This window comes from Melitaea cinxia, chromosome 12 (assembly GCF_905220565.1).
Source record: "Melitaea cinxia chromosome 12, ilMelCinx1.1, whole genome shotgun sequence".
Lineage (NCBI taxonomy): Eukaryota > Metazoa > Arthropoda > Insecta > Lepidoptera > Nymphalidae > Melitaea > Melitaea cinxia.
In genome coordinates, this window is record NC_059405.1 from 2,064,162 (window position 1) to 2,083,834 (window position 19,673).

Sequence of the window (19,673 nt, forward strand, 5' to 3'; positions counted from 1 at the left end):
ATTCTCAAATCGACAGTATATATGTATATTTTTTTGTGTGTTCGCGGATAGCTATGTCATTTATAAGCCGATTTTTATGATTCTTTTTTTATTGAAAAGGAGATATTCCAAGGGTGTTACCGTTATAAGGAAACCAGGATCTGATGATGGCCTCCCAGAGATATCGGGGGGAACCTTCGAAAATCGTAGTGGCGACTAGGGCTTTTGTTAATTTTTTTCGTCTACTTACGTTGTATCACTTGGCAATGTAATTGAAGTCAGTTTTTTTCGTTTGTTAGGAAACACAATTGTTTTATAAATTTTCGTTGTTGTTATTGACGAACATACACATCTAATTCAATATCTTTATCTACTGACTAACTATTATAAAAAGTAATGTTTGTATTCTTCTGAAAAGTTTCACAGCAATTAATTCATTGTTTCTAAGTAAAGCAATAACAAAAAGTAGTCCAGTGTTGTCATGAAGAATAGTTCTTCTGCAAATAAGTAAGTAAGTTAGCGAGAGTTTTTGGTGCTATGTTAAATTCACAACGGGGCACAGTTGGCAACATTGTAATGTTTCTGGTGCTGCAGGCATCTGTAGGCTACGATGACCATTTATCATCAGTTGAACCTTTGGCTTGATTTTCACAGTAGAAAAGAAAAAAATCCACATATCTGCATTCACAAACTACGTTATTAATTGTATTACTAGTTGAACCGTGTGTATAAGTCCTAACAATTTGTAAACTTAAAAGGAAATGGATATTTGAAAATTTTACTAATGGCCACAATATCTAATTGGAAATAAACAATAAACAATGTTAATCTATTTTTTTTTGTAGGTATATGTATAATTTGTGTAATAAATATAAAAGAAAAAAGAAGAAAGATTAAAGTGAAGTAAAATAAAAAAAATTCTATTAAGAGTAATGATTGCTGTCAGGGTTTATCTTTTATTTTCTTTAACTAAGTTGGCAAACAAGTGTACGGCTCACCTGATAGTAAGCAATGACCGTAACCTATAGACGCCTGTAACACCAGAAGCATCGCAAGCGCGTTGCCGACCTACTCCCAATTCCCCCCAGGAGCTCGGGTCACCTTACTCACCAACAGGAATACAACACTGCTTGAAAGCAGTATTATTTTGCTGTGATTTTCTGTAAGGTCGTACAGTACTACCGTACCCCAGTACTACCGTACCCCAGTACTACCCCAGTCGAGCTGCTCCATTTTTTGAGCAAGAAATTTCCGGCTGTGCCCTACCTCAGTTATAATAACAACCGACTCTAAACGTGGTCTTCGAAGCGCTGTGGTGTGACACAAAAATCCAGACCAGGCACAAATATTTGCATCAACATAAATATTACTTCCGAGATTAAACCCACGACAAATTTGTTCGTTTTTAAATTTATATGACATAAATTTACATGGCAGCGGGGTTTTTTTTTTTATCAAAATGATTTCACTGCTTACTTTATATTTCAAATAACACTTCGAAAGTCGGTAACGTACCTGTAACAAGAAAAAGATACCAATTAAAATGTATTTAATTATAAATGTTCAATATTTTTGTGATACAAGATAAATTTGAAAAAAAAAGTATGACGCTTCATTCAGACCAAGTATAATAATGACAAGCCCCAGAATTTTAATAAATAAAGAATCATCAAAATCGAGATGTACTGACTAAAAAGTTATTAGATATAGGCGTTAAGGCAAATTAGCAACTTCCTCATTTTTTAACTTGGTTAAAAAAAAACTGGGTCACATTTTTCACATGGGGCAGAATTTTAATTTCGCAACACAATCAGTGTTGAAGTAAATTGTCCGATAAATCAATCGATGGCCGAGAAATTGGTTATTAAAACTGTTACCTTACGAAATTACAATGTAGCGAATTAACACTTGAATATTTTAATTACTACCCTCCATTATACAGCTATCGACATACTTTTGAACGTATAATTTGTGTCTTTTCTTGAAATTTATAACTAGTTATCATATCATGCGGTTTCACCTGTGTTTAATTTTGGCACTTATACTAGCAAACTTTTGTTATGTTTGTTATTATAATAAGCAGTATATTCATCATAATATTTATCGTATAATATCTTCAAATTCACTTTTTTTTTTGATTTCTTCCCAGTTTGGCGCGCCGTCCGAGGATCTACGTAAGATTGGCGATGGTGACAGGATGAAGATTGCGGGAAACCGGGATGTTTGGCGCGAACTTGGGAGGCCTAAGTCCAGCAGTGGACTGCGATAGGTTGAAGTCTTTTGATTAAGATTTTTTTATGCAATAAAATGGCAAAAAGCTTACGGTCCGCCAGATGGTAAGCGGGTACTGTCGCCTGAAATGTCATGCGAGTGCGCGAGCAAGCGCGTCGCCGACCCTAACCCTTTCCTCACCATAGGATCACAGGAAAACAACTTCTGTGAGATTTCGCTAATGTCACGTAGAATGAAGAATATGCAATCGATGTTGAACATCGCGGAGGAACGTTTTTAAATGAAAAAAAAAATGAAAGGACAGTAATTTTGTTTAAAGTCTTTCATCTAAAACAATACAAAGCTTGACATTTTACGGGCGACAACCTCCTTAGATAACAGAAAATTAATCTATTAAAAGGGTTATACAACACCAAAAAAATACCTTATTAAGTTTCGATTCAAAATAACTATCACGTGAAATGAGGCGAATTAGAGACTAATTCCACACATTCTATTTTACTTATCTCCACAGTAGAATACAGTAAGTACCAGTGTTAGTGCAGACCCGTCTACTTGCGCTAACCAAAACTTCCCCGCCGAACAAAGGCGAATTAAAATTTATCGTTCTTTAAGGTTTACACTGAAGCGAGCTTAAACTTTTTACTTTAAAGCTTTTGAAGTATAAAGTTTAGTGCTTTGCTAGAACGTAGAAGTATGAAAATTCTAGGAAAATTTCACGTGAAACCGGTTTTAACTAATTTTTACTCAAGTTTTTTTTTCTTATGATCGTACAAAAGACATCGAGAAAACATGTTTTTTGTACGTAGTTCGATTTTTAGCTTTATTTTATTTTATATTTGTCGGCATAACCATGATAGTATAATATTCTGAGAAAATGGAAAGCCTACTACAGCTCATTATTCTATTGACTTTTGGTACGGTATCTTAAAAATAATTAAATCATTAATAAAGAAATTTGTTATAAAAGGCGACATCCATTAATTACGTGAGCTCAGAATGGGGTGGGGAGACGTGTCCAATGAAATCTCACCAAATCTAATTTAAACCGAGGGGGGATAATCGGAAATCTTACATCAACTTCAAAAAGTATAAAATATTACAAATAATAAAAAATAATAATTTTGAGTGTTCATTTTGCCCGCTAAAATAAATCTCATGGCTATTAAAATTATTTAATTGTTGTTGTGAAGTTTATTTAATTTAAATAAATTAACTATAGTATACTTGAACAGTTTATTATTTCCCGTCAATGCATGTAATGAGGAGGGATGAACGCTATGTTGGTAAAAGAATGTTAGGGATGAATGTCGAAGGACGAAGAGCGAGCGGGAGACCGAAAAAGCGATGGATGGATTGTGTGAGTGAGGATATGAGAAAGAAAGGAGTAAGCACTGAAGTGACGAATAATAGAGAGGAATGGAAGAGGAAAACATGTTGTGTCGAAGTGGGATAAGGGCAGGAAGATGATGATGAATCTTTATTAAATTCAGCGTCAATCTTACGTAAGGGGAGGGGGGTTCAGGCAAACCTCACTAAATATCACCTAAGGGGTCTAAACTGATCGAAAAATAGCTCGCGTAATTAATTTTTTTTTAATATATAAACTAGCGCTTGACTGCAATCTCACCTGTTGGTAAGTGAAGATGCAGCCTAAGATGGTGCGCGCTTGCCTAGGAATGGATGCCGCATAACTTAGTAGTGTTTTAGCGGCATTTAATATCTTAGGCACCTACAGCACACATTGACAGAACACGACTGAAGACACTCTACTAAACAATTATTCCTCACTTTAAATCTATAATTATTCATTCACAACACACACTTTTGACTACATCGAATAATTTACCACACTAATAACTTATACGCCACTTATCGAGCAGCAACGTTAGCTGCGCAGTAATTAAACAATTATTTTTTTTCGCTTACACATTATTATATTCATAGGACAACAATCCCAACAATATATGACTAAGATGGCGACAGACCAATCAGAAAATTAGTATTAACTATTAGAAACATGGTGTCACCATCTTTATGCTCTTCCGGTACTTCAACAAATAATAATCACACTAATAACACTACAATCTAATGAAATTACAATCAATACAATCTATTAAAATTATTAGAAGCATAAATTTGAAGGATAACAGTATTTATTGGGCAACTACCCTACAAAACAGACAATAAAGATGGCGACTGACTAATCGTAAATTAATATTAACCATTCGGAAGATGGTGTCGACATCTTTGTACTGTTTCGGTATTAAACAAATAAATCAATTGTTAGAATTACAAATTTAAAAGCTAACACATTAATCTTAAAGGTCGTTCAACTAATCGTTGTATACTGCTGTATAAATGTGTGCGTGTACTTGTAAATACGGAACTTTTATTTGATTGACAGTGACGTAGCAACCGTGGCCCGAGCAACACGTCTTATTGTTTGATGTGCTGATATAATAGAAAATATTTCTTATTTTAAATTTGGAAACAACATAGAATGTACATATCTTATTACATTCACATACCGCTCTTACATAATATTGACAATCAATTTGAAATTTAATTTGTGTTTTTATCACCTTTGTTTCCAAATACCCGCAAAATCTGATTTGGATAAAGGTATGAAGAGTCAATGGTAAAATTCTTTCGTCTTCAAATTATAATTTTATGTTGCCTGTGTTTCTAGATAGCACAAAATAAATAGTACAATAAATAAGAACTAAGCGAAACAACCGTGGTATTCAAACATACAACATACATTCATACATACAACATACCGGCTAATCCGACCACACAGACAAGTTAATTATATTTTCCACCATGAGATAATTAATAATTATAAATAATGCCAGCTCCCCACTGTTTTACAGATTCCTTGAATTTTCTCGTTCGACTTGGATAAATCTTGAAGTGGTAAGAAGCACATTATACGTTTAATTTACTAGTTCGCAGGTGTTTCCGGTTCTTGTTGATATTTTTAATGTGTTTGTTTATTATTGATATTACTCTCTTTTGATTTAATTTATTTCTGGCAGATTTTATTTTATTTATTTGAATTAATAGATTCTAATGCAGCTGGTGCCAGAACATCACGAAAGATTATAAAAAAAATGTGGTTTAGAGACTTCGAAATGTGTGTACGATGATCTTCTAACATCCCACTGCTGGGTATAGACATCTTTCTCCATGAAGGAGAAGAATCGAAGCTTTATCCACTACGCTGCTCAACTGCGGGTTGGCGGAATATAACTATAGATAAAAAATATCCGTAAGATATAAATCGATGAAAAATAAAGGTAATTTCGTAACATAAGCTTCTTAAATCTATTCACATGGGGAACCCTGCCAGGATTCTGACCTAAAAGCTTTTTTTCACTACAAAAGTAGCAAAATAACGTATGATTTGCCTGATATACCATATGCCTGCAATACCATAAGCATTGCAAGCGCGATGCAAACCCCAACTACCTTTCCCCGGAAGTCTGGCAAACTTTTTTTTTTTAATATAAGTTTTAACATCCATGGGCTCTTAAGTGCCCATGCCTTTTTATTTACATTTTAATTTTTAAAAACGTTGAGGCGTATTATTTCCAACACTACATGCTTCAAATTGCGAACTAAAGCTTATTTTCTCTAATTCGATGGTGAGTCCAAAACTGACCGTGAAAGATATATATCACTCTGGCTAACTTAACACAGAAACACAACCGTAAACTTCTGATCAAAATCATCACAAAACATCTTTCATTTTTCATGGAGAAGACGCTAAGGAGATCAATCGATGGGGTCGAGATTACAACCTTAATAGAATTATGAGGACTGTAGTATGTATACTCTATTCCTTTAAATGTAGATGTAAATATACTAGTATTAAAGGAGATACGCTATCTTGTCTTTCTTTATCTGTTACTTTTTCAACTTTGTACTTACACAATACTTTTAGTTGTAAAATTTTTAACTTTAAATATAGATACAGATATAAGGTTTTTAATATGTCTCGTCTGTCATGTATATGTCTCGAATAAAAAAAAAATGTATCGATGATTTTTAAATATTTTTATACGAGAAAGCACTGCGAGGAATGTATTGACCAACGAAAATATTATCAACTCACGATCTTATTACGTAAATTTGTCACTTAATTACTTTTACGCAATGGTTTTTTTATAATTGGAGTTTTTTTTTTAAATATAATTTAAATCCCTTGACGAGAACTCGTTCCTTTGATTTGAATAAGGTGGAGTTGTAGAAATTATGAATTAAATTTATTACTTAGTAAAAATGCTTAACTTGTACTTACATATTTCAGGGTTATGTTATCTCCTTGGTTATTTATCTATTGGATATTTATTGCAGTTTGATTTTTTAGTATCTTTCAATATACATATTATCGGTATCTAGGCAACGATCCTTGCTGGATCCATAGAAAATAATTTTAAAATGTTAGCCAGAATCACTGGTTTTCTGGGATCAAGGCAGTGTAAGAGTTGTAAGCAGAAAGCCATAGTCCAGCAATTAAAGACAATTGACTAAAGTGTATTTCGCAATTAACAGAGCAATCTCGTTTTAATATATCTTTAATACTCCCGTTAAGTTCCCAATAATTTAAACATATACTAGTTAAAATGAAAATAATTGTTATGTCCTACATCGCACATACACTGCAAAATAACAAAGGCTGATAAAGGAACGCTTTAGCCTGTAGTATCCCACTACTGGGCATAGTCCTCTTTTCTCCATGCAGGAGAAGGATCAGAGCTTAATCCACCACGCTGCTCCAATGCGGGTAGGCGGATATATTCGCTGCTGTGAGTAACGATCGCTATCAGGTGTACATGATAACAATTGGGACCGACAGCTTAACGTGCTCTCTGAGGCACGGTGGGGAGACCCACAAAGACTAACAACCATACTGGGAATAAATATTTGACGACGCGTTGGCGCAGCGTTCACAGCAGTGTCTGTTGCACTGCCCGCCACGGGTTCGATCCCCGCTCACTACAAATATTTGTATAGCCATTTAGATGTTTGTCTTGGTCTGGGCGTTTGTGCATGTGTATTGTGTGTTATCAGATCCCACTGTAAAAATCCTACTGGGGGCCGTTGAGTGTGAAGCGTTTATTTATTTATTATTTATTTAAATATTTGTATAAACACAATCCGAGCGGGAATAGAACCCGCGACCGTCGGTGTTGAGGTGCCGCTGACACAGCACACGACTATTACACTAGAGTGGTCGTCATAATATCGTCACTACTTTGTTATTACTTTAGGCGGCTTTTAAACATTATGTTCATATTTTATACAACTGGTCTTTAAAAGGACGAAAAAAATCACATATAAATACAATGTAATATGCTAAGATTGAGCTTTAATGTTGCGCAATTGGCGACCTTATCGCTAAGTCGCGATCTCTACCACGCAATCATGATGAAATGGATATGTTAACGAAAAATAAGGTCTTGGGTGACTTTCATTACTTCTAACATGGATATGTATGTAACCAGTGATGTATATGGTTTAAACAGTGACTGCTACTGTCAATATCACTTAACATATTATATATAGCAGAACCTAATATTGCTGACAAAAGTTCCAGCACACTGATAACAATCAAGGACGTCATCTAATTATAATTGTCTAGTTCCAACTTCCTTTCCTCCTTTTTTATTATTATATAAACTGTTAATACTTATTCGTTCTACACAGACAGGCCAGTCCCATTCTAACTTTTAGAATGATTACTAGCGACCCGCCCCGGTTTCGCACAGTTGCAAAAACTACCAGTATTCCTCTTCTATATTATGCATGTATTATACATATAAACCTTTCTCTTTAATCACTCTATCTATTAAAAAAAACCGCATCAAAATCCGTTGCGTAGTTTTAAAGATTTAAGCATACATAGGGACAGAGAAAACTACTTTGTTTTCTACTATGTAGTGATGATTCACAACACCTAAAAGAAAAGAAAAAACTTTTCATCCTTGAATTTGATACAATTTTGTACTATCACTATGTATTAGAAAACTTTTATTTAGGACATTTAGAGGAGTGTAATACTTGTAGATAAATGTAAGTTATTTTATAAAACTGAACGCATTCAGCCCGTAACATCCCATTGTTGGTCATAACCCTCTTTCTCCATGTAGGAGAAGGATTGAAGCTTAATCCACCACGCTGCTCCGGGTATTCGGATATATTCCCTACTATGAGGAATGATCGCTATATATATATATGTGATAACGACGGCTTCACGTGTTCTCTGAGGCACGGAGCCCCACAAGGACAGACACTAAAACCGGAAAGAAATATTTTTACAAATACAAATATCCATCCCGAGCGTGAATCGAACCCGAAACCCATCGGTGTTTGAGGCGACTACGCGCACTATACCACAACTGTTGGTATAAAACTGAAACTGTAATATTTTATTCCTGTCTCTACATTTATTAAGACTGTATACTTCTTGATTGTGGACTAAGACGAAATTGATAAATTAAATTAAGTGGATATGGCATTTTTGAGTTCACACTGTGAACTAGTATAACGGAGATTTTTTTTTCAGTACAGGCGATATGTAGCGGCGAAATAAGTTAAATGTATAAAATGCAAGTGAAGTGAAGATTGATTTGATTGATTCAAGCTGTAATATCCCTCAGCTGGGCATAAGCCTCTTTCGCCATGTAGGGATAGGTTAGGAGCTTGATCTAATATCATCTATCTAATTTAGGAGCTTGATCTAATATCATCTATCTTGATCTAATTCTCTGCGTTTTTTGCAGAATGAAGTTATAAGTTAGGTATTTATAGTGATAAGTAACTTTTTACTAAATTAGTTTTCTTTTGGAGTTTACTCCTCAAGAATCGATTTTCATTTTCGATATAAGTAGTAAAATGTATAAAGGTATGACCTCGTTACATTTTTTGGTAACGACATTTAATAAGCCGATAGATGGCGTTAGTTGATATTTACCATTTGATATGGTATTAATCTTTTTCTTAGACTAGTAAGCCTTGTTTGTGCCTAGTTAGACAGTCGATCTGAAGGAGTAAACTCCAGTCGTGCGTCGGCGCTGATACACAAACTTATTTGTATTCTTTATAAGATCAAAGTCGAGAGAAAAGTATAGTTTAAAATAAAGAAAGTACAATTTTAATAAGCCTTTATTACACGTGGAGTAATTAAAATTTAATTATACTTAAGGTACGATAACAATTTTGTTTTTATACTACTCCGGTATTATAAAGAAAACCTTAATTTATATAAATATCGCATTTTAAGGTTAAAATTTTAAAGTGTTGAATTAATTAACATTACAGGGCAATAAAATTGTTTTTAATTGATTTTGATAATTTAAAATGTCAAAATTCTGTCACATTACCTTATTGGTAAAGGGATACAAGATTGTAAGCTAATAAAATAAAACTAAGCAAAATGCTTACAGTCAGATAAATTGTATATTGTGTAATCGAGTCATATTTTCGTTTTTTTTTTATTTATTTATTCGAACGTCTTTCTCCTACACAAAGGCAGCCTCGTAAAAGTCCCAAATAGAATTTAATTTTTTTATAGCTGACTAAGCAATGAGACATAAGTAGTAAACATATTTGTATGCAAAATTGCGCGAAGCGTATATTCACTTTTCCTTATGTATACAGGAGCAATAAAAAGCTGTACCATTTCATTACTCACTCTACGTGTATATAAAGAAAATAACAAAATTGTTACGCTATTGTCGCTCTTTTTATATCATATTGCCTTATTTGCTAGGGAACTAGGGGAAGGGGGATATTTGATCCTGTAGCGTAAATAAATAAATATAAATATCTTATAACATTCACTCACAGTCTGTTCCTAAGCAGTAGTTATAAAAAAAAATTAACAGTAGTTATAATGCTCAACCCCGTCATCATTATTTCGAATTTTCTTCAATTTTGCTATTTGTAGAATAATTTGACGAAGAATACAAGCAAAGCCATTGGATTTCCAAACAAATTTTTTTAACTTTTAAGCATTTTCCCAAACCACCGCTCTCGAATCTCGAGACTACTTATTACTCTATTAAATGTTATTTTTTGTTTCTCATTTAAGTATTTATTGAACTGAACAGATAAGTGATACTATATAACCTACCTACTACTGGGTACTTAGTTCGATAAATACTAGTAGGTTAATTAACTTAAAGGTATTCTTCCTTTCGATTGATAACAGATAAAATAAACAACGTTAAAAGCGCTGTTCGTTGTCTTTATATCATGCACGACCGTTCAAAACAAACGCGTGCATAATGCGGCCCGTCGCACACATAAATAAAATGAGTAACCAAAACACAAGGAAATTTGACGTAAAAATACATCGTGGAATTTATTATTTTTGCAATTGTTGTGTAAAATTTTTATTGATTGACTATTTTAGCCAGTAACATCGTACTGCTGGGTATAGATATCTTTCTCCATGTAGAATAAAGGTTGCAGCTGAATACATTATACTGCTCGACTGCAAGTTGGCGGATTTATAATAGAATAACGAGTAACGATCACTATTAGGAGTTCTTGATAACAACCCGAAACGACAGCTCAACGTGCTCATCAAGGAATGGTGGGGATAACCGCAATCAATGGCAAATATTTTAAAACAAATGTTTATTCAACGATCGACACACGTTAATTTATTTCCCTCGTAATTTCGTATTCGAGTAATTTTGTACGATTACAAAATGGCGGACCGCGTCGCGAGGCGGGAAAGCGTTGTGTTGCCACTTTCGACAGGTTCATTACATTGTAGTATAGTTTTATAATATTGGTAATTGTCATCAAATTTTCATATCTAAGCTTAAATATTTTATAGAGAAAATTAAACTCTAAAGTTCATACGTTTCTTGTGCATACAATTTCATTATTTATTTTTTATTATATCAGAGAAAATGATCAGCACCACAGAAACCTCAACATCACAGAAGCTACAAATACGTACGTGACTCTCGTAATGAAGTGCAGTAGCAAAACTAAATTAAGAAAAAACTTGAATTTTATTTAAAAAAAATATAATGGATTTAAGTATATTTTTACTAACGATTTTAACCCTACAAAATAATGTAATATGTGATTTTACATAAATGTGTGTTACATAATAATTTATTAGATTTTTATATTTCAGTATTATTAGGTATTATTACCTTACCTTTAAAACCTTTTTTATAAGTAAATTTTTGTAGATATTTATTATCAGGTAAACTATTTAACAATCCCAAGGACCATTGCAAGGTGTGACGACTAAACGTCAATCACGAACGTCGCCAGTACAAAATCACCGTAACTGGTAACTTTGGCACATTAATTGATTATTACGGGAAGTCACCGCGTGAATAAAAAACGATACATCTTCATAAATCATGCTGTGCAGTAAAAAGTTTGTAATTCATGTGAAAAGTGAAAATAGTAATTTATAGGATAATATAGTGTTGAAAATTATTATTATTTTAAATGACCCGATGGCGCAGTGTGCAGTGATCCTGCTTTCTGTTCCTATAAAAATATATATTTTATTTAACTATATTAACTATTTGTAAGAAAGTTTATCCAAAAAAAAATAGCTTTATCGGTCGGCAGTTACCTATTTAACACAAGCATTAACCTACCTTAGGAACAGACGACCGTGCGTGTACGTCAAAGATATGTAATTATTTATATTTATATGTATATTATTTTTACTTTAAAAAACTAAGAATTTTGTTGATTGTCTGTGTATATAGGCTATCATGAACACAGCAACAAAAGATAGCAATAATAATGAAATTCTATAAATAATCTCCAAGATCTAAACATTTCAATCACCTCGAAAAAAAAATCTTTTTACTTATATACTTATTCAAATAAAGAATAATATTCTTTATTTATCCATATTGTCGTCAAAATTGAAATAAAATACCAAAACAACATATACTTATTTAATTCTAACAATCAATAATACACTAATTCAAAAGTAAATAATCATAAAAAACGCATAACTTTTTCTCAAAACCGCTTGCCAGATCCAAGCAGATAATTTGCTTACAATATAATCGTACAGAGATTGTCGGTCTCAACTTAAGGGGCAAAAAGCGAACCATAGGAAATGGCTATTATATTCAAATTCGGCTCGGTAAAGGCAATTTATATGGATTTTATTGACAAGACCAAGGGCCGGCGCGAAATTCCGAAAGAAAATATCTTTACCTCCGTTTCTCTTTAATTGAGCGGGGACAATATCGTTAAACTACTACTGCGATCCCTCTCAGCCATAGATACGGAGTTCGAAATTTAAACTTAATTTTTTTATTAAACGTTGACAAGTACGAAACTTTTTTGTCGAAAACTTTTTTGTTTCTTTAAAACGATATCGGCGAAGAGTTCCGCCATAGATACGGCATTCGAAATTCAAATTTACAACTTTTTTAAAACATTGACAAGTAACTGACCTTTTTTGGAAAACTTTTTTTTTTTGTTTCTTTTAAAACGCTGTCGGCTAAGAGTCGGTGTTTTCGTAAATGCTCAGATAAAAGTAGACACAATGCGGGATTTCTTATGACAGATTACAGGGGAGCGCATTAATAAAATGAAGTTTATAGTATACGATACCCTTTCAGATATCTGATACTACATAATATATTTGTACATGTACATAGTTAATATGTACTTAAATGTTTACAAAACTGTACTATATATCTTTTAATGTCATGTACATTCTTTCTTTGTTTATAATAAAGACTCTATAACTGTCATTTCATTTTCTGCCTTTTTTACTTGTATATCAATTGAGGTTCTAAATATTGGAAGTACAACCTCTTTTATAAAAACATATAAATAAAAATAAACGGTATATTAAAATTAATATCTATGCTAACGATCATGTAACTAATTATCACGAAAAATAAATAAAAATATATTTATTTTTAGCAATATTTTAAGATCGTATTTTATTGAAACTTATATAAAAGTCACTATCGCTGCAATTATGCAAATATAATGTTAATGTCAATCATTAAATAACAAATTTTAATTGATTTTAAAACTTATCTCATTTTAATGTTAAATTTACATAAATAATTACACATCGTTTTAAAATTATTGTTGCTTTTAACGTATTTTAACAAATTAATCGTTGACGTTTATCGATAATTTCCAAAGATATTCATCTTATTTTATTATATATTAATTATTATTTCGTAATATTTGACTAATTTTAATTTATACTTGTGTTGATTTATTTTATAGATCTATAATAAATTATTTATTACTGATCAATGATTAATAGTGTTGTTTAATTAATTTATATATCACGTGTTTTTCAGGTAAAGTTTCTAACTTTGTTTGTTTGTAGGGGGTAATCTTCGCAAAAACTGATCCGATCATGAAAATTTTATTACTCACAGAAAGCTACGCTATTTAGGAGTGATATAAGCTATATTTATTATTATATATTTTATTGTTATTGAACAAAAATTCAATGAAAAATAATAGTATATGTAAATCAAGTCGGGTAAATGCGAGCGAGATGAAAACTTTACTATATATTTGCAACACAAAAATAATAATTAACGCCCAAAGAAATGGGCACGGGTCGGCTAGTCTTATATATATAATTTTCGTGTCACAATGCTAGTTACAATACTCCTCCGAAACGGCTGGACCAGCTGGATTTTATGAAATTTTGTGTGCCTATCGGGTAGGTCTGAGAATCGGCCAACATCTATTTTTCATACCCCTAAGTTATAGGGAGGAGATTAAGGGGGTTAATAATATATATAGCAAAACAACGTTTACGGTGTCAGCTCAGCAGTAGTTGTATAGAATAAATGCGTTTTTATTTGACAAACTAAGATAGGGATAACTACACGATGTTGTTTGACGATGATGGTAAATATCAATAGCGCGGTGGGTTAAGCTAGCCCTTTACCAACACGGAGAAGAGGCCTTTGTCCAACAGTTGAGGCTAATTCAATTCCATGGTTATGCATGGTGTGTATCATAAAAACTACTAAAATAAGTCTATAAGAAACTCTTTTTTAACACTTTTTCTAGATTTATAAAATAAATATATATAATAATATATAATTACATACAGAAACCGGGATGTCTGGCGCCAACTTGGGAGGCTTATGTCAAGCAGTGGACTGCAATAGGTTGAACTGATTGACTGACTATATAATTACGTTTAATACACACGATTGTCTGTCCTTGAGAAATATTTTCAATTTTTTAGTACTTCTATATAAAAAACACCTAAATGTTGCACCAAAACTCGATGTGTGAATCGAACCCTAACCGGTTAAGAATTAAAGCAAAATTTAAAAATATTACCTTATAACACAAGTATTAAGTTGTTTACATTAGGAACAGATGACCGTGTGTGAACATTATAATATATTTATTTATTTATTATTACATTTTATTATTTTAACCCTTTCAAATACTTTACATAGGTAAATCAAAATTTATATCAACAGAATTATACAAACAATTGATTATTTACAATGTTAGTAGTAAGCCTTTATAATATAAGAAATGTCGTGTGGTCTGAAAATGTCGTGATGTGCAAATGATCCGACACGGCGTGTCCGATCACGAGATAAGATCGTAATCTTTTCGGATATTGCTCGCTGTAATCGTATGCGGTTTTTATTTTATCTTTTATTCGTATATCGTACCGGACAAAGGCATGATTAAGACTACTAAGTTCGTTCGATTGCTCTTGCGGAATATGATGATCATTTTCGAAATAAAATTCGTGGTAGAAATGTTAGCCTTCAGTTCCCGGTAGTTCCACTATTCCCGGCTGCCTGTGAGGGCTGGATGAGAATTGCGGGAAACCATGATGTCCAGCTGTGGACTGCGATTGGCTGAAGCGATACTGATAATTTCTAAATACACTTTTAAGTTATATTAAAGAAATAAACGTATCACCAAATCACTTTACAATTTTGCAAAAAATAATATTTTTTTTTTTTTTGGCTAAAATTAACATAAAACTTGTTCTACACTAAAACAGACATCCATTCTTACATAAATCATAATTAATTATTGAGGATACATTCGCGAATGAAGACTGCAGTTAAAATTATCGACATAATGAATGATTCAATTGAACGAATGGGTTGGAGGAGTAATATGTTATTACGTTTATGTATGATTTAATAATAAAAATGGTTTCAATGATAATTGTACTCGTGATGTTACATTAAAATACTTAAGATGTAAACTTACTTACTAAATTGTAAGTACAGTAACATACGGGTGAAACAACGGTGGAATCTTAGTCACATTTATTAATCCACTTCTATATATGTGTGTGTGTGTGTGTTCGCGGATAACTCCGTCGCTTATGAGGCGATTGTGATGGTTTTTTTTTGTTTTTCGTTGGACAGGATATATCCCAAAGTTGATACCATGATAAAAAAAAACCAGGATCTTATGATGGAATCCCAAAGAAATCAAGAAGAACCTTCGAAAACCGTAGTGGCGACTAGTGTGTTTATCAATTTTTTTCGTTTTCTTACGTTGTATTTATTACTTGTCGATGTAATTGAAGTAGTTTTTTTTCGTTTGCTAGCAACCACAATTATGTATCTCCATCAGTTTTGAATTCAACAAAACGTTTTGAGGTTGAAAATAATATTTTAATATCCAATTTACGATTCTGTCTGTAAGATTCCACTGCTGGACTCAGGTCTCTTTGCCTACTACGGTTCTAAGGATTTACCACGTGGTAGTGGAGCAGCCACTACAGGTTTACTCTCAGTATACGTTTGAAAGTTCACAATAAAGGACAACGTCCTTCGGGTTAGCTGATACTGTAATAAATTTTGGCTACTAAAATCTTTCTATCTCCAATTTTCCTAGCTTTCAGGTTCACCATTAAATGTTAATATCAGTATGTATACATGAGAGAAGTTAGTAAAGTGGGAAATTACAGTTCCGCTGATAACGACAGTTACAATTCGAAGCGGATAGGAAGGGGCGCGAATTACGAGCGAGCAGCGCCCTCCGGCGCGCACGCGCACCGATTTACGCGCATCACTATTCGACTAGTGGTGTGCTGTTTATCGATATGCATTTATGAATCGATAATTTTCAATTTTCAATCAATTATTTTTATTAGATGTATTTGATATTGAGAAATTTCGAGATTTTTTTTGGGACAAAAGAATATTATTTTAATGATTGCTTTAAAAACGAAAATATTTTAAAAAATATTTTATTTAACTATAAAAAATTTATTGTATAAAGTAGCGGTATATCAATAATCGATAAAAAAATGTAAAACTATCGTAACGAAGCACAACACTACCCGCCGCGAGCAACCACGCGCTATATCGATCCGCTAAAAACCACCGTGACCCCGACACTAACCAAATTATTCTCGGTGTAGCGGCTTCGATTTCCGACCGATGCAAGATGACAGGCGATACTGCGGGCGGACAATTAATCAAAGATATTCTTATTTGAAGTACTTAGTACTTCAAATAAGAATATCTAGGTCGTTGTAACTTTATTACTTTTGTGTGTTATGAAATGTGGTTAATTTATTGGTTTTATCATTACAATAGTTTATAATTACTGATTAGAACTTCAACCTTACAGAAGATCATAGCTAAACACTGTTCACAAGCATTTTTGTTCCTGCGATGATTAAGGTGGCGAGAGTTTCTGAGAAGGGTCTGGGTTGGGGTCGGCAAAGAGCTAGCAATGATTCTGGTGTTGCAGACGTCTAAAGGCTAAGATAATTCTAATCATCAGGTGAACAAAACGTTTGCTTACCACCTTGCTGGTACAGAGAAACAGACATAGCTTAGATTTAGTTGAAGTTTATACGCAGTTCAAGTATAAACATATGAAATCAAACATTAACAATTTTTACACCAACATTTTTAATTACAAAACAACCTTGTCCCATTAACCCGTTAAAAATTAAAACAATATCAATTTCATACTAAATATTTAAGCAATTAAAACTCGACATAAGCAATAAGTGTATTAAAACAAAAAAAAAATGCGTAAATAACTACATTCATATGTTATGGTTAAATATTTAATAGCGACACCTGTTATCTAAAGACTTGTTATAAAGTAAATTTTATTAAAAAACGGATCGAATGCAGAGCACCTCTTGTTTTTCATTAGCTGAATTTTGATACAGTTTAAATTTCAATTTTTTTGTTAATTAAAATCGTTAATTGTAACGAAACGGTGCTTTCGTGAGGCCGTTTTGCCGACTGGGTGTGCCGCAATTCACGAGTGAAAGCGAAAATTTGTAACTAATGTATTAATTAATTAACTATATAGAATAATATATTTTAAAAGAAAGCTCAAAATATTTTGTACCAACCATCCGTCTACCAGACTATTCCTTAACGAATAACAGTTAAGTACACATTTTGCTTTTCATGCTGTCATCCATAGAAACGTTGCTTAAAGCTTGCATGAACTCTACTAGGTTTAGGTATTTTTAGCTCAAAGCTCAACCAAAATTCATGCAGAGAGACGACAATAATAATAGTGCAATTTTGATCCTCAAAAGAATATTTAAAAAATCTTCAATAGGAGAGTTCCATTATACATACAAGTAAGTATAGATTCATGAAATAAAAAGTAAAAACGTAACCAAATCTTTTTAACCATCAATAGTTTAGTTGCAATTGGTGATAAAAAGATTTCTTTTCGACCTGAATATAAATAAATACTCGAACTTATCATTTTTGTTAATATTATTCAGAGGAATATGCTATTATCTCGTATTCAGACACATCTCGCTGCTGTGTATAGGTCTCTTTCTCAATGTCATGAAATTGGAGCATAATTCAGAACGGTTATCCACTGCGGATTGGCGGATATGTTCGCTGTTATGAGTAACGATAGTTATCAGGAATTTATGACAACGACCGAGACGGCTTAACGTGCTCTTCGAGGCACGGTGGGGAGACCCACAAGGACTATATATATATTATATATTATCTACTCTAAGAATTAAGTAAAATATTCCTTTCTTGATACTAATTTGAAAACAAAAATTAATTGATAATATTTAAGATATTTATTATTTGTCCGCTGAACGTTCATCACTTAAGCACAGACTTTACGGAGAAATGGCGAATTATATTAAAAACCAGACACATACGAAAACTGTTTTATTTCGCATAAATGTATAAAAAAAAATTATACACAACTTTCACTTTGGATTAGCCGCTATTGATGAGGTTATCTATCGAGTTTAATGATACAGATATATTTTTTTAATTAAATTTACTTTTGAATATAAATGTAACTTTGTAACTTAAAATCAGCTATTTTATATTTTGGGGGCGTTCATAAAATACGTGAGATGTTTAGGGGGGGGGGGGGGGGGTCGAGTCAAATCTTATCTAATCTTACGTTGGAGAGAGGAGCCTCGGCTAATATCACGCAATTTTTTTTCTGATTGAAACAAAAAAAAAGTTATACTATTTTGGTCCATATAACCCAGATTGTACATGCTTAAGATTTAATTTTAAGCGTAATCGTAAAACGATTAAGATCATTCACTAATTCGTTCGAAAGAAAATAATTTCAAAAACAATCCAAAGCGTGTACGTATGAAACCCACATTTTGAAAAATCTCTCGTGTGATTGGGGGATGGGATGGGAGGGGGTTGAATAAAATATCATGACATCTCAAAATGGGGGGGCGGGAGGTACAGAAAATTTAAAAAACACCCCACGTAATTTTTGGACACCCCCTTTGCTAGAATAACTAGAAATTTCTTTTTCTCTTGGCTTTGTAGAGTACAGTTCTAACCTTTCGTGCTATAGATATTTTATTTAACCTTATGTTCACATCATTTTAAATTCGTATTAGAAAAAATAAAAATTAGATACTGAACTAGCATGTCTATGTTGTGCTAGCAGTGGCGGTAATCATATGAAATGGTTGTAAACGTTATGAAATGGTTAAAACCTTAAAGATGTTTGTCACTCAACAGAAATTTTTCTTACATAAACTATCGAATGTTAAATATTTAAATAAAGTATTTTTTTTTTTAATTTCGAAATAAAAAAGTGTTGTATAAAAAAATTAAATTGTCTACTTAATTTTTCAGGTTGCCGTTCTCCAAGCAGTAGCAATGCGTTCTCTCCACATACATGTATTATTACAAAATTGTGGTAATTTTTTATTTTTTATATATATATTTGTGGTCATTAATATTCCCTATATTTATCAGTAATTTATTTTTTACTTTCTCTTAAATATAATTATAAGTAAACAGTATATATGTTTATTGATGACTGATTTTGATTATAGCGATAAAATCAAAACTGTAACAGGTCAAATTCTGTACGCTTCTCCCCGTAATATTCCACTGCTGGGCAAAGGCCTCTTTGCCCGTGTAGGAGAAGGATCAAACCTTAATCAACCACGCTGCTCCAATGCGGGTTGGCGG

The 19,673-nt window shown here is 32.6% G+C and overlaps 1 long non-coding RNA gene across 1 annotated transcript; it reads right to left on the reverse strand.

Annotated features, from left to right (window-relative positions):
* Positions 1 to 247: 247 nt before the first annotated feature.
* Positions 248 to 18,819, reverse strand: LOC123658360. Its single transcript, XR_006743862.1, has 3 exons — positions 18,810 to 18,819; positions 11,185 to 11,200; positions 248 to 360 (listed from the first exon to the last, which is right to left on the reverse strand). It is a non-coding gene; the product is annotated as an uncharacterized LOC123658360 (long non-coding RNA).
* Positions 18,820 to 19,673: the final 854 nt, after the last annotated feature.